General features: G+C 43.4%; 2 non-coding genes across 2 annotated transcripts; both read right to left on the minus strand.

The window, feature by feature from the left end:
- Positions 1-8,657: 8,657 nt before the first annotated feature.
- On the minus strand, positions 8,658-8,731 carry TRNAI-AAU (transfer RNA isoleucine (anticodon AAU)). Its single transcript has one exon. It is a non-coding gene; the product is annotated as a tRNA-Ile (tRNA).
- A 4,197-nt stretch (positions 8,732-12,928) lies between these two features.
- TRNAI-AAU (transfer RNA isoleucine (anticodon AAU)) lies at positions 12,929-13,002 on the minus strand. The gene has a single exon. It is a non-coding gene; the product is annotated as a tRNA-Ile (tRNA).
- Positions 13,003-16,419: the final 3,417 nt, after the last annotated feature.

Raw genomic sequence — 16,419 nt, forward strand, 5'->3', positions numbered from 1 at the left:
ATTCCCTCTCCTTCCTCTCCGGAGGAACATTTTCTGAATACACTTGATGTTTAAAGAGCTCTTTTCATTCATGTCACCAGGCCTCTGCAGTTCAGGAAAACCGACTCCTTGTTTGTGACTTTTGGACAGCCTGGAAAAGACAAGAAGGTGACTTTTATGACTCTGAGTAGGTGGATTAAGTTGTCAATTTTTCTGGCTTTGCAAGGCTTTTTAGAATATCTTCCAGTTCAGGGATGGTCTACGAGAGGAATGGCCACCTCCTGGGTTGAATTCCAGTGAGTAACAATCTAGGAAATTCCTAGGGTGGCTACTTGGTCCTCAGAGCATACATTTGTCAAGCATTATGGCTTAATAATTTTTCTGTTTTGCATTTGAGTACCAATGTTTTGAACTCTGCATTACCCTTAGTCCATCTTGTCTTTGTCACAAACATTACATCCTGCCCACCTTCCCATCAGTCCTTTGGCAAGGGCTTGGCACCCAGGTTGGGTGCATGGGGCTAGCATTTAAGGATCCTCCTGTTCTTTCTTCCTGTTGGAAGGTGACATCACCTTACTTTGTAATGACTGTCACAAGGACGCAATGGACTAAGGCTAATGAAGATTACCAATAAGTAACCAACGCATCACCATTCTTTCTGAATGTGCGTGGCTCATTCCGCAGGACTTGTTCTTTGTATGATTCCTGGATTTTCAGAAGCCCTTTGATGGCAGCACCCCCACATTGAAAATTGTTTCAGCACCACTGTACAAGGGTCAGTTGTCATGCTAATCTGCGGCGTAAATTTGCATTGAAGTAGTCTAACTCCCCAGGCCTTGTCTTTTGCTCAATTTGCCTTTGTGAGTTTTCTCTCAATCGCTGTCGACTTCCTTTGATCTTTCTTTCTTCTTTTACTTCACCTTCGCCTTCAGTGTATCTTTCGGCCCTCTTAAGAGACACACCCCCTTGTAGCCACTTCTATACTTCTGTCACCTAATTATTTTCCTATCCTTTCCCCTGTAACGTTGCTGATCCTAGCTGTAGCATCACTATCCAGAATCTGTTCACCTGAGTTATGTTCCTCTTATCCCCACGCATCTAATAATCAGCTCTTGGTCTCCCTCCACCTCTCACGAGACATAGTCTGAGGCAGTGTCTCCATCTTGGAGAGACAATCCCTTGCACTTGTGTTGTTCTACTGGCACTGCCGGCTTGAGCTTTGGTCAGCAGTGGCAAAAGAAGGACTAATGGAAAGTGAACGTATACTGGAGCAACAGAGTGTATGGATTTATAAGAGCTTGATTAAATGAGAAAAAAGAGTTTAGTTGAGAGAAAAAATGCAACCTGGCCCATACAGGGATTGAACCCGCGACCGCGGCGTTATTAGCACCACGCTCTAACCAACTGAGCTAACCGGCCATGAGTACTAAATATATCCTTTTTCCATGTAATGCAGATAGATAGAAGAGTTGGTCTCACTAGCGCAATTCCTTCATACTTTTCTCCTTCCGCCCCCTGTCTGGATTTCAATAACAAGAGCTGTGGAGTGCTGCACGCCAGCCTCAGTGCCTCTTCTTTCACTCAATCTCACTGTGTGCTGTGATATCTTTGTAACATCGCTTGTTGCCGGAAAAAAAGGAAAGGATGGATAGTATTTTTATTCTTTTACAACAAAACCCAAAATGCATCGGCTTGCTTGCTCATTAAGTTTACAAGGCCAGCTGCTTTTGAGATATTATAATTATAGTGGTTATTCGGCGTTGGAGGTAAGAGAGTTTTTTTTAGGTCTGGCCGTTCCTTCTGCTTCAAATTACTTGAGCTCATGTCAACAAAGTAACAACAAAACATAGCCAACGGTTCGTTGCTCAAGCCTTCCCTACTGCGCCTTCCCATGTCTCTCCTGCCGACCACAGTGCAGGAAATCTGAGTTTGCATTTGCGCGAAGAGACGTACAACACAAGAAGGCGCGCTTTTGTGCGCCGGGGACCACCCGGCCTATGCATTCCTCACTGTCGTGAGATCAGTTTACTCAGCAGAGCATGAGGCTGCAATTGGTTAGTAGGGCAGGCCTGACCAGAATAGTATATTTGGGGTCTTGTATTTGATTGCATTTTTAAAACAGTAACAGAACTTAACTGCAATGTTTAAATAGGTCTAGACATATTTAAACAGTGTCAATTTAATAGAAGAATTGTGGACAATTCAGAGGGGAGGCACCAATGTTTTTTTTTCCCATTGGGTGGATGCGGCATTAAAGAGTTTTAAGACCACTGGTCTAAGTGGACACTAATATACCTGGATGCTCCTGAATCATCGCAACAGATGCCAGCAAACCTGGCTGGAAACCTACTGTGTTGGACTGATCCTGTCGATTCAAGTGGTCTTTCCTAGAGAGTCAGAGGTCATGGAAATAGATGGAGTTGATGGTAATCTTCAGGGCTTTGAAGTTTTCCCATCATCATCTGTCTCAAAAAAATGTGCTAGTAAAGACAGAGAATAAGGTAGCTGTCTTTTACATTAACCAACAGTGAAGCATGCATTCAAAATCCCTCAATGCAATAGCAGAACAATTGGGTTATTGGGCAGAGATCAACCTGTTGCACACGTCGGCAGTACACATCAAGGGCACCGACAATGTGATGGCAGACAGCTGGAGGTTTCCAAATTTGCTGGAGTTGACGTTATCCAGGTCGTTGTTTTGAGAGATATGCCGAGAGTTTGTGAAACCCTTTCTGGATCTCTTTTCAAACAAGGACAATGCTCATCTTTGTCGATTCTGATCCAGGCTTCCGGAACAAGGAGCCTAGGTAGTGGACGTATTGGTGATAAAGTGGCTGAGAAGTCTCCTTTATACATTCCCCCACTTTTTATTGATCCAGATGGTTCTCTTCAAGTCTCAGCAGGGGGGAGGGAACTTTATTCTTGTGGGCCCTTATTGGCCAGAGATGTCATGGTTTCCTCTTCTGAACCCCTGGCTCTTCTACCTCCTTGAGTACTGCTCAAGTGTGTCTCTCTCAGAACGTCGTCCCTGACCTTCTTGCTCCAACTCACTCTATCGCTTTGGAGGTTGAGAAGTCTGGACTGCTAGCAAAGGGTCTTTCCTCTTCCTTAGTGGAGTTAATTCAGCACTCCAGCAGCCCTTCTACTTCGAAGTCTTACTCAAGGAACTGGAAGTCTTTTGAGACGTGATGTTCTGCTCATGATCTTTTGGCACCTACCTGTAGTTTGTCTGCTATTTTGCATTTTCTTCTGAATGGGTTTCACTTGAATCTCTTTCCACTCTGAAAGCTAATTGCTTTGCAATAAAGGTTTTTAGGGACTTTTCTGTACCTTCGTCGATGTTACAATCTTTGGTGTCTAGACTGTTCTGATCTTTTGTCAATTGTAAGACCAGTTGAAAAATCCCTTTTCCCCAACTCAGAATCTTCCTACTGTTTTATAGGCTTTGCAATTTTATCTCTTTGAGGATCTGGATACTGTAGACATAAAGATTGTTTCCTATAAAGTTATTTTCCTATTTCCTATCACCTTGCTGAGAACAATTGGGGAGCTGGGAGCCTTAAAATGCTGTCCTCTCTTCATTTGATACTTTGGAGGATGGGGTAACTTTAAGGCCTAGCCTTACCTTTGCTGCAAAGGTTAAGTCTATTTTTGATAGATCTTAGGAAATAATTCTTCCTTCTTTCATTCCCTCTCCTTCTTCTCCGGAGGAACATTTGCTGAATACACTTGATGTTTAAAGAGCTCTTTTCATTTATGTCACCAGGCCTCTGCAGTTCAGGAAAACCGACTCCTTGTTTGTGACTTTTGGACAGCCTGGAAAAGACAAGAAGGTGACTTTTATGACTCTGAGTAGGTGGATTAAGTTGTCAATTTTTCTGGCTTTGCAAGGCTTTTTAGAATATCTTCCAGTTCAGGGATGGTCTACGAGAGGAATGGCCACCTCCTGGGTTGAATTCCAAGTGAGTAACAATCTAGGAAATTCCTAGGGTGGCTACTTGGTCCTCAGAGCATACATTTGTCAAGCATTATGGCTTAATAATTTTTCTGTTTTGCATTTGAGTACCAATGTTTTGAACTCTGCATTACCCTTAGTCCATCTTGTCTTTGTCACAAACATTACATCCTGCCCACCTTCCCATCAGTCCTTTGGCAAGGGCTTGGCACCCAGGTTGGGTGCATGGGGCTAGCATTTAAGGATCCTCCTGTTCTTTCTTCCTGTTGGAAGGTGACATCACCTTACTTTGTAATGACTGTCACAAGGACGCAATGGACTAAGGCTAATGAAGATTACCAATAAGTAACCAACGCATCACCATTCTTTCTGAATGTGCGTGGCTCATTCTGCAGGACTTGTTCTTTGTATGATTCCTGGATTTTCAGAAGCCCTTTGATGGCAGCACCCCCACACTGAAAATTGTTTCAGCACCACTGTACAAGGGTCAGTTGTCATGCTCATCTGCGGCGTAAATTTGCATTGAAGTAGTCTAACTCCCCAGGCTTTGTCTTTTGCTCAATTTGCCTTTGTGAGTTTTCTCTCAATCACTGTCGACTTCCTTTGATCTTTCTTTCTTCTTTTACTTCACCTTCGCCTTCAGTGTATCTTTCTGCCCTCTTAAGAGACACACCCCCTTGTAGCCACTTCTATACTTCTGTCACCTAATTATTTTCCTATCCTTTCCCCTGTAACGTTGCTGATCCTAGCTATAGCATCACTATCCAGAATCTGTTCACCTGAGTTATGTTCCACTTATCCCCACGCATCAAATAATCAGCTCTTGGTCTCCCTCCACCTCTCACGAGACATAGTCTGAGGCAGTGTCTCCATCTTGGAGAGACAATCCCTTGCACTTGTGTTGTTCTACTGGCACTGCCGGCTTGAGCTTTGGTCATCAGTGGCAAAAGAAGGACTAATGGAAAGTGAACGTATACTGGAGCAACAGAGTGTATGGATTTATAAGAGCTTGATTAAATGAGAAAAAAAGAGTTTAGTTGAGAGAAAAAATGCAACCTGGCCCGTACAGGGATAGAACCCGCGACCTTGGCGTTATTAGCACTACACTCTAACCAACTGAGCTAACCGGCCATGAGTACTAAATATATCCTTTTTCCATGTAATGCAGATAGATAGAAGAGTTGGTCTCACTATCGCAATTCCTTCATACTTTTCTCCTTCCGCCCCCTGTCTGGATTTCAATAACAAGAGCTGTGGAGTGCTGCACGCCAGCCTCAGTGCCTCGTCTTTCACTCAATCTCACTGTGTGCTGTGATATCTTTGTAACATCGCTTGTTGCCGGAAAAAAAGGAAAGGATGGATAGTATTTTTATTCTTTTACAACAAAACCCAAAATGCATCGGCTTGCTTGCTCATTAAGTTTACAAGGCCAGCTGCTTTTGAGATATTATAATTATAGTGGTTATTTGGCGTTGGAGGTAAGAGAGTTTTTTTTAGGTGTGGTCGTTCCTTCTGCTTCAAATTACTTGAGCTCCTGTCAACAAAGTAACAACAAAACATAGCCAACGGTTCGTTGCTCAAGCCTTCCCTACTGCGCCTTCCCATGTCTCTCCTGCCGACCACAGTGCAGGAAATCTGAGTTTGCATTTGCGCGAAGAGACGTACAACACAAGAAGGCGCGCTTTTGTGCGCCGGGCACCACCCGGCCTGTGCATTCCTCACTGTCGTGAGATCAGTTAACTCAGCAGAGCATGACGCTGCAATTGGTTAGTAGGGCAGGCCTGACCAGAATAGTATATTTGGGGTCATGTATTTGATTGCATTTTTAAAACAGTAACAGAACTTAACTGCAATGTTTAAATAGGTCTAGACATATTTAAACAGTGTCAATTTAATAGAAGAATTGTGGACAATTCAGAGGGGAGGCACCAATGTTTTTTTTTCCCATTGGGTGGATGCGGCATTAAAGAGTTTGAAGACCACTGGTCTAAGTGGACACTAATATACCTGGATGCTCCTGAATCCTCGCAACAGATGCCAGCAAACCTGGCTGGAGAGCTACTGTGTTGGACTGATCCTGTCGATTCAAGTGGTCTTTCCTAGAGAGTCGGAGGTCATGGAAATAGATGGAGTTGATGGTAATCTTCAGGGCTTTGAAGTTTTCCCATCATCATCTGTCTCAAAAAAATGTGCTAGTAAAGACAGAGAATAAGGTAGCTGTCTTTTACATTAACCAACAGTGAAGCATGCATTCAAAATCCCTCAATGCAATAGCAGAACAATTGGGTTATTGGGCAGAGATCAACCTGTTGCACACGTCGGCAGTACACATCAAGGGCACCGACAATGTGATGGCAGACAGCTGGAGGTTTCCAAATTTGCTGGAGTTGACGTTATCCAGGTCGTTGTTTTGAGAGATATGCCGAGAGTTTGTGAAACCCTTTCTGGATCTCTTTTCAAACAAGGACAATGCTCATCTTTGTCGATTCTGATCCAGGCTTCCGGAACAAGGAGCCTAGGTAGTGGACGTATTGGTGATAAAGTGGCTGAGAAGTCTCCTTTATACATTCCCCCACTTTTTATTGATCCAGATGGTTCTCTTCAAGTCTCAGCAGGGGGGAGGGAACTTTATTCTTGTGGGCCCTTATTGGCCAAAGATGTCATGGTTTCCTCTTCTGAACCCCTGGCTCCTCTACCTCCTTGAGTACTGCTCAAGTGTGTCTCTCTCAGAACGTCGTCCCTGACCTTCTTGCTCCAACTCACTCTATCGCTTTGGAGGTTGAGAAGTCTGGACTGCTAGCAAAGGGTCTTTCCTCTTCCTTAGTGGAGTTAATTCAGCACTCCAGCAGGCCTTCTACTTCGAAGTCTTACTCAAGGAACTGGAAGTCTTTTGAGACGTGATGTTCTGCTCATGATATTTTGGCACCTACCTGTAGTTTGTCTGCTATTTTGCATTTTCTTCTGAATGGGTTTCACTTGAATCTCTTTCCACTCTGAAAGCTCATTGCTTTGCAATAAAGGTTTTTAGGGACTTTTCTGTACCTTCGTCGATGTTACAATCTTTGGTGTCTAGACTGTTCTGATCTTTTGTCAATTGTAAGACCAGTTGAAAAATCCCTTTTCCCCAACTCAGAATCTTCCTACTCTTTTATAGGCTTTGCAATTTTATCTCTTTGAGGATCTGGATACTGTAGACATAAAGATTGTTTCCTATAAAGTTATTTTCCTATTTCCTATCACCTTGCTGAGAACAATTGGGGAGCTGGGAGCCTTAAAATGCTGTCCTCTCTTCATTTGATACTTTGGAAGATGGGGTAACATTAAGGCCTAGCCTTACCTTTGCTGCAAAGGTTAAGTCTATTTTTGATAGATCTTAGGAAATAATTCTTCCTTCTTTCATTCCCTCTCCTTCTTCTCCGGAGGAACATTTTCTGAATACACTTGATGTTTAAAGAGCTCTTTTCATTTATGTCACCAGGCCTCTGCAGTTCAGGAAAACCGACTCCTTGTTTGTGACTTTTGGACAGCCTGGAAAAGACAAGAAGGTGACTTTTATGACTCTGAGTAGGTGGATTAAGTTGTCAATTTATCTGGCTTTGCAAGGCTTTTTAGAATATCTTCCAGTTCAGGGATGGTCTACGAGAGGAATGGCCACCTCCTGGGTTGAATTCCAGTGAGTAACAATCTAGGAAATTCCTAGGGTGGCTACTTGGTCCTCAGATCATACATTTGTCAAGCATTAGGGCTTAATAATTTTTCTGTTTTGCATTTGAGTACCAATGTTTTGAACTCTGCATTACCCTTAGTCCATCTTGACTTTGTCACAAACATTACATCCTGCCCACCTTCCCATCAGTCCTTTGGCAAGGGCTTGGCACCCAGGTTGGGTGCATGGGGCTAGCATTTAAGGATCCTCCTGTTCTTTCTTCCTGTTGGAAGGTGACATCACCTTACTTTGTAATGACTGTCACAAGGACGCAATGGACTAAGGCTAATGAAGATTACCAATAAGTAACCAACGCATCACCATTCTTTCTGAATGTGCGTGGCTCATTCCGCAGGACTTGTTCTTTGTATGATTCCTGGATTTTCAGAAGCCCTTTTATGGCAGCACCCCCACACTGAAAATTGTTTCAGCACCACTGTACAAGGGTCAGTTGTCATGCTAATCTGCGGCGTAAATTTGCATTGAAGTAGTCTAACTCCCCAGGCTTTGTCTTTTGCTCAATTTGCCTTTGTGAGTTTTCTCTCAATCACTGTCGACTTCCTTTGATCTTTCTTTCTTCTTTTACTTCACCTTCGCCTTCAGTGTATCTTTCGGCCCTCTTAAGAGACACACCCCCTTGTAGCCACTTCTATACTTCTGTCACCTAAATATTTTCCTATCCTTTCCCCTGTAACATTGCTGATCCTAGCTATAGCATCACTATCCGGAATCTGTTCACCTGAGTTATGTTCCTCTTATCCCCACGCATCTAATAATCAGCTCTTGGTCTCCCTCCTCCTCTCACGAGACATAGTCTGAGGCAGTGTCTCCATCTTGGAGAGACAATCCCTTGCACTTGTGTTGTTCTACTGGCACTGCCGGCTTGAGCTTTGGTCAGCAGTGGCAAAAGAAGGACTAATGGAAAGTGAACGTATACTGGAGCAACAGAGTGTATGGATTTATAAGAGCTTGATTAAATGAGAAAAAAAGAGTTTAGTTGAGAGAAAATATGCAACCTGGCCCGTACGGGGATTGAACCCGCAACCTTGGCATTATTAGCACCACGCTCTAACCAACTGAGCTAACCGGCCATGAGTACTAAATTTGTCCTTTTTCCATGTAATGCAGATAGATAGAAGAGTAGGTCTCACTATCGCAATTCCTTCATACTTTTATCCTTCCGCCCCCTGTCTGGATATCAATAACAAGAGCTGTGGAGTGCTGCACGCCAGCCTCAGTGCCTCGTCTTTCACTCAATCTCACTGTGTACTGTGATATCTTTGTAACATCGCTTGTTGCCGGAAAAAAAGGAAAGGATGGATAGTATTTTTATTCTTTTACAACAAAACCCAAAATGCATCGGCTTGCTTGCTCATTAAGTTTACAAGGCCAGCTGCTTTTGAGATATTATAATTATAGTGGTTATTCGGCGTTGGAGGTAAGAGAGTTTTTTTTAGGTCTAGTCGTTCCTTCTGCTTCAAATTACTTGAGCTCATGTCAACAAAGTAACAACAAAACATAGCCAACGGTTCGTTGCTCAAGCCTTCCCTACTGCGCCTTCCCATGTCTCTCCTGCCGACCACAGTGCAGGAAATCTGAGTTTGCGTTTGCGCGAAGAGACGTACAACACAAGAAGGCGCGCTTTTGTGCGCCGGGCACCACCCGGCCTGTGCATTCCTCACTGTTGTGATATCAGTTTACTCAGCAGAGCATGACGCTGCAATTGGTTAGTAGGGCAGGCCTGACCAGAATAGTATATTTGGGGTCATGTATTTGATTGCATTTTTAAAACAGTAACAGAACTTAACTGCAATGTTTAAATAGGTCTAGACATATTTAAACAGTGTCAATTTAATAGAAGAATTGTGGACAATTCAGAGGGGAGGCACCAATGTTTTTTTTCCCCATTGGGTGGATGCAGCATTAAAGAGTTTGAAGACCACTGGTCTAAGTGGACACTAATATACCTGGATGCTCCTGAATCCTCGCAACAGATGGCAGCAAACCTGGCTGGAGAGCTACTGTGTTGGACTGATCCTGTCGATTCAAGTGGTCTTTCCTAGAGAGTCGGAGGTCATGGAAATAGATGGAGTTGATGGTAATCTTCAGGGCTTTGAAGTTTTCCCATCATCATCTGTCTCAAAAAAATGTGCTAGTAAAGACAGAGAATAAGGTAGCTGTCTTTTACATTAACCGACAGTGAAGTATGCATTCAAAATCCCTCAATGCAATAGCAGAACAATTGGGTTATTGGGCAGAGATCAACCTGTTGCACACGTCGGCAGTACACATCAAGGGCACCGACAATGTGATGGCAGACAGCTGGAGGTTTTCCAATTTTGCTGGAGTTGACGTTATCTAGGTCGTTGTTTTGAGAGATATGCCGAGAGTTTGTGAAACCCTTTCTGGATCTCTTTTCAACCAAGGACAATGCTCATCTTTGTCGATTCTGATCCAGGCTTCCGGAACAAGGAGCCTAGGTAGTGGACGTATTGGTGATAAAGTGGCTGAGAAGTCTCCTTTATACATTCCCCCACTTTTTATTGATCCAGATGGATCTCTTCAAGTCTCAGCAGGGGGAGGGAACTTTATTCTTGTGGGCCCTTATTGGCCAGAGATGTCATGGTTTCCTCTTCTGAACCCCTGGCTCTTCTACCTCCTTGAGTACTGCTCACGTGTGTCTCTCTCAGAACGTCGTCCCTGACCTTCTTGCTCCAACTCACTCTATCGCTTTGGAGGTTGAGAAGTCTGTACTGCTAGCAAAGGGTCTTTCCTCTTCCTTAGTGGAATTAATTCAGCACTCCAGCAGGCCTTCTACTTCGAAGTCTAACTCAAAGAACTGGAAGTCTTTTGAGACGTGATGTTCTGCTCATGATTTTTTGGCACCTACCTGTAGTTTGTCTGCTATTTTGCATTTTCTTCTGAATGGGTTTCAGTCGAATCTCTTTCCACTCTGAAAGCTCATTGCTTTGCGATAAAGGTTTTTAGGGACTTTTCTGTACCTTCGTCGATGTTACAATCTTTGGTGTCTAGACTGTTCTGATCTTTTGTCAATTGTAAGACCAGTTGAAAAATCCCTTTTCTCCAACTCAGAATCTTCCTACTCTTTTATAGGCTTTGCAATTTTATCTCTTTGAGGATCTGGACACTGTAGACATAAAGATTGTTTCCTATAAAGTTATTTTCCTATTTCCTATCACCTTCCTGAGAACAATTGGGGAGCTGGGAGCCTTAAAATGCTGTCCTCTCTTCAGTTGATACTTTGGAAGATGGGGTAACTTTAAGGCCTAGCCTTACCTTTGCTGCAAAGGTTAAGTCTATTTTTGATAGATCTTAGGAAATAATTCTTCCTTCTTTCATTCCCTCTCCTTCCTCTCCGGAGGAACATTTGCTGAATACACTTGATGTTTAAAGAGCTCTTTTCATTTATGTCACCAGGCCTCTGCAGTTCAGGAAAACCGACTCCTTGTTTGTGACTTTTGGACAGCCTGGAAAAGACAAGAAGGTGACTTTTATGACTCTGAGTAGATGGATTAAGTTGTCAATTTTTCTGGCTTTGCAAGGCTTTTTAGAATATCTTCCAGTTCAGGGATGGTCTACGAGAGGAATGGCCACCTCCTGGGTTGAATTCCAGTGAGTAACAATCTAGGAAATTCCTAGGGTGGCTACTTGGTCCTCAGAGCATACATTTGTCAAGCATTATGGCTTAATAATTTTTCTGTTTTGCATTTGAGTACCAATGTTTTGAACTCTGCATTACCCTTAGTCCATCTTGTCTTTGTCACAAACATTACATCCTGCCCACCTTCCTATCAGTCCTTTGGCAAGGGCTTGGCACCCAGGTTGGGTGCATGGGGCTAGCATTTAAGGATCCTCCTGTTCTTTCTTCCTGTTGGAAGGTGACATCACCTTACTTTGTAATGACTGTCACAAGGACGCAATGGACTAAGGCTAATGAAGATTTCCAATAAGTAACCAACGCACCACCATTCTTTCTGAATGTGCGTGGCTCATTCCGCAGGACTTGTTCTTTGTATGATTCCTGGATTTTCAGAAGCCCTTTGATGGCAGCACCCCCACACTGAAAATTGTTTCAGCACCACTGTACAAGGGTCAGTTGTCATGCTCATCTGCGGCGTAAATTTGCATTGAAGTAGTCTAACTCCCCAGGCTTTGTCTTTTGCTCAATTTGCCTTTGTGAGTTTTCTCTCAATCACTGTCGACTTCCTTTGATCTTTCTTTCTTCTTTTACTTCACCTTCGCCTTCAGTGTATCTTTCGGCCCTCTTAAGAGACACACCCCCTTGTAGCCACTTCTATACTTCTGTCACCTAATTATTTTCCTATCCTTTCCCCTGTAACGTTGCTGATCCTAGCTATAGCATCACTATCCAGAATCTGTTCACCTGAGTTATGTTCCTCTTATCCCCACGCATCTAATAATCAGCTCTTGGTCTCCCTCCACCTCTCACGAGACATAGTCTGAGGCAGTGTCTCCATCTTGGAGAGACAATCCCTTGCACTTGTGTTTTTCTACTGGCGCTGCGGCTTGAGCTTTGGTCAGCAGTGGCAAAAGAAGGACTAATGGAAAGTGAACGTATACTGGAGCAACAGAGTGTATGGATTTATAAGAGCTTGATTAAATGAGAAAAAAAGAGTTTAGTTGAGAGAAAAAATGCAACCTGGCCCATACGGGGATTGAACCCGCGACCAATCCAGTCAGTTGTCATGCTAATCTGCGGTGTAAATTTGCATTGAAGTAGTCTAACTCCCCAGGCTTTGTCTTTTGCTCAATTTGCCTTTGTGAGTTTTCTCTCAATCACTGTCGACTTCCTTTGATCTTTCTTTCTTCTTTTACTTCACCTTCGCCTTCAGTGTATCTTTCGGCCCTCTTAAGAGACACACCCCCTTGTAGCCACTTCTATACTTCTGTCACCTAATTATTTTCCTATCCTTTCCCCTGTAACGTTGCTGATCCTAGCTATAGCATCACTATCCAGAATCTGTTCACCTGAGTTATGTTCCTCTTATCCCCACGCATCTAATAATCAGCTCTTGGTCTCCCTCCACCTCTCACGAGACATAGTCTGAGGCAGTGTCTCCATCTTGGAGAGACAATCCCTTGCACTTGTGTTGTTCTACTGGCACTGCCGGCTTGAGCTTTGGTCAGCAGTGGCAAAAGAAGGACTAATGGAAAGTGAACGTATACTGGAGCAACAGAGTGTATGGATTTATAAGAGCTTGATTAAATGAGAAAAAAAGAGTTTAGTTGAGAGAAAAAATGCAACCTGGCCCATACGGGGATCGAACCCGCGACCTTGGCGTTATTAGCACCACGCACTAACCAACTGAGCTAACCAGCCATGAGTACTAAATATATCCTTTTTCCATGTAATGCAGATAGATAGAAGAGTTGGTCTCACTAGCGCAATTCCTTCATACTTTTCTCCTTCCGCCCCCTGTCTGGATTTCAATAACAAGAGCTGTGGAGTGCTGCACGCCAGCCTCAGTGCCTCGTCTTTCACTCAATCTCACTGTGTGCTGTGATATCTTTGTAACATCGCTTGTTGCCGGAAAAAAAGGAAAGGATGGATAGTATTTTTATTCTTTTACAACAAAACCCAAAATGCATCGGCTTGCTTGCTCATTAAGTTTACAAGGCCAGCTGCTTTTGAGATATTATAATTATAGTGGTTATTCGGCGTTGGAGTTAAGAGAGGTTTTTTTAGGTCTGGTCGTTCCTTCTGCTTCAAATTACTTGAGCTCATGTCAACAAAGTAACAACAAAACATAGCCAACGGTTTGTTGCTCAAGCCTTCCCTACTGCGCCTTCCAATGTCTCTCCTGCCGACCACAGTGCAGGAAATCTGAGTTTGCATTTGCGCGAAGAGACGTACAACACAAGAAGGCGCGCTTTTGTGCGCCGGGCACCACCCGGCCTGTGCATTCCTCACTGTCGTGAGATCAGTTTACTCAGCAGAGCATGACGCTGCAATTGGTTAGTAGGGCAGGCCTGACCAGAATAGTATATTTGGGGTCATGTTTTTGATTGCATTTTTAAAACAGTAACAGAACTTAACTGCAATGTTTAAATAGGTCTAGACATATTTAAACAGTGTCAATTTAATAGAAGAATTGTGGACAATTCAGAGGGGAGGCACCAATGTTTTTTTTCCCCATTGGGTGGATGCGGCATTAAAGAGTTTGAAGACCACTGGTCTAAGTGGACACTAATACACCTGGATGCTCCTGAATCCTCGCAACAGATGGCAGCAAACCTGGCTGGAGAGCTACTGTGTTGGACTGATCCTGTCGATTCAAGTGGTCTTTCCTAGAGAGTCGGAGGTCATGGAAATAGATGGAGTTGATGGTAATCTTCAGGGCTTTGAAGTTTTCCCATCATCATCTGTCTCAAAAAAATGTGCTAGTAAAGACAGAGAATAAGGTAGCTGTCTTTTACATTAACCAACAGTGAAGTATGCATTCAAAATCCCTCAATGCAATAGCAGAACAATTGGGTTATTGGGCAGAGATCAACCTGTTGCACACGTCGGCAGTACACATCAAGGGCACCGACAATGTGATGGCAGACAGCTGGAGGTTTTCCAATTTTGCTGGAGTTGACGTTATCTAGGTCGTTGTTTTGAGAGATATGCCGAGAGTTTGTGAAACCCTTTCTGGATCTCTTTTCAACCAAGGACAATGCTCATCTTTGTCGATTCTGATCCAGGCTTCCGGAACAAGGAGCCTAGGTAGTGGACGTATTGGTGATAAAGTGGCTGAGAAGTCTCCTTTATACATTCCCCCACTTTTTATTGATCCAGATGGATCTCTTCAAGTCTCAGCAGTGGGAGGGAACTTTATTCTTGTGGGCCCTTATTGGCCAGAGATGTCATGGTTTCCTCTTCTGAACCTCTGGCTCTTCTACCTCCTTGAGTACTGCTCACGTGTGTCTCTCTCAGAACGTCATCCCTGACCTTCTTGCTCCAACTCACTCTATTGCTTTGGAGGTTGAGAAGTCTGGACTGCTAGCAAAGGGTCTTTCCTCTTCCTTAGTGGAATTAATTCAGAACTCCAGCAGGCCTTCTACTTAGAAGTCTTACTCAAAGAACTGGAAGTCTTTTGAGACGTGATGTTCTGCTCATGATTTTTTGGCACCTACCTGTAGTTTGTCTGCTATTTTGCATTTTCTTCTGAATGGGTTTCAGTCGAATCTCTTTCCACTCTGAAAGCTCATTGCTTTGCGATAAAGGTTTTTAGGGACTTTTCTGTACCTTCGTCGATGTTACAATCTTTGGTGTCTAGACTGTTCTGATCTTTTGTCAATTGTAAGACCAGTTGAAAAATCCCTTTTCTCCAACTCAGAATCTTCCTACTCTTTTATAGGCTTTGCAATTTTATCTCTTTGAGGATCTGGACACTGTAGACATAAAGATTGTTTCCTATAAAGTTATTTTCCTATTTCCTATCACCTTCCTGAGAACAATTGGGGAGCTGGGAGCCTTAAAATGCTGTCCTCTCTTCAGTTGATACTTTGGAAGATGGGGTAACTTTAAGGCCTAGCCTTACCTTTGCTGCAAAGGTTAAGTCTATTTTTGATAGATCTTAGGAAATAATTCTTCCTTCTTTCATTCCCTCTCCTTCCTCTCCGGAGGAACATTTTCTGAATACACTTGATGTTTAAAGAGCTCTTTTCATTTATGTCACCAGGCCTCTGCAGTTCAGGAAAACCGACTCCTCGTTTGTGACTTTTGGACAGCCTGGAAAAGACAAGAAGGTGACTTTTATGACTCTGAGTAGGTGGATTAAGTTGTCAATTTTTCTGGCTTTGCAAGGCTTTTTAGAATATCTTCCAGTTCAGGGATGGTCTACGAGAGGAATGGCCACCTCCTGGGTTGAATTCCAGTGAGTAACAATCTAGGAAATTCCTAGGGTGGCTACTTGGTCCTCAGAGCATACATTTGTCAAGCATTATGGCTTAATAATTTTTCTGTTTTGCATTTGAGTACCAATGTTTTGAACTCTGCATTACCCTTAGTCCATCTTGTCTTTGTCACAAACATTACATCCTGCCCACCTTCCCATCAGTCCTTTGGCAAGGGCTTGGCACCCAGGTTGGGTGCATGGGGCTAGCATTTAAGGATCCTTCTGTTCTTTCTTCCTGTTGGAAGGTGACATCACCTTACTTTGTAATGACTGTCACAAGGACGCAATGGACTAAGGCTAATGAAGATTACCAATAAGTAACCAACGCATCACCACTCTTTCTGAATGTGCGTGGCTCATTCCGCAGGACTAGTTCTTTGTATGATTCCTGGATTTTCAGAAGCCCTTTGATGGCAGCACCCCCACACTGAAAATTGTTTCAGCACCACTGTACAAGGGTCAGTTGTCATGCTCATCTGCGGCGTAAATTTGCGTTGAAGTAGTCTAACTCCCCAGGCCTTGTCTTTTGCTCAATTTGCCTTTATGAGTTTTCTCTCAATCACTGTCGACTTCCTTTGATCTTTCTTTCTTCTTTCACTTCACCTTCGCCTTCAGTGTATCTTTCGGCCCTCTTAAGAGACACACCCACTTGTAGCCACTTCTATACTTCTGTCACCTAATTATTTTCCTATCCTTTCCCCTGTAACGTTGCTGATCCTAGCTATAGCATCACTATCCAGAATCTGTTCACCTGAGTTATGTTCCTCTTATCCCCACGCACCTAATAATCAGATCTTGGTCTCCCTCCACCTCTCACGAGACATAGTCTGAGGCAGTGTCTCCATCTTGGAGAG

This window comes from Pleurodeles waltl, chromosome 12, assembly GCF_031143425.1.
Source record: "Pleurodeles waltl isolate 20211129_DDA chromosome 12, aPleWal1.hap1.20221129, whole genome shotgun sequence".
NCBI lineage: Eukaryota > Metazoa > Chordata > Amphibia > Caudata > Salamandridae > Pleurodeles > Pleurodeles waltl.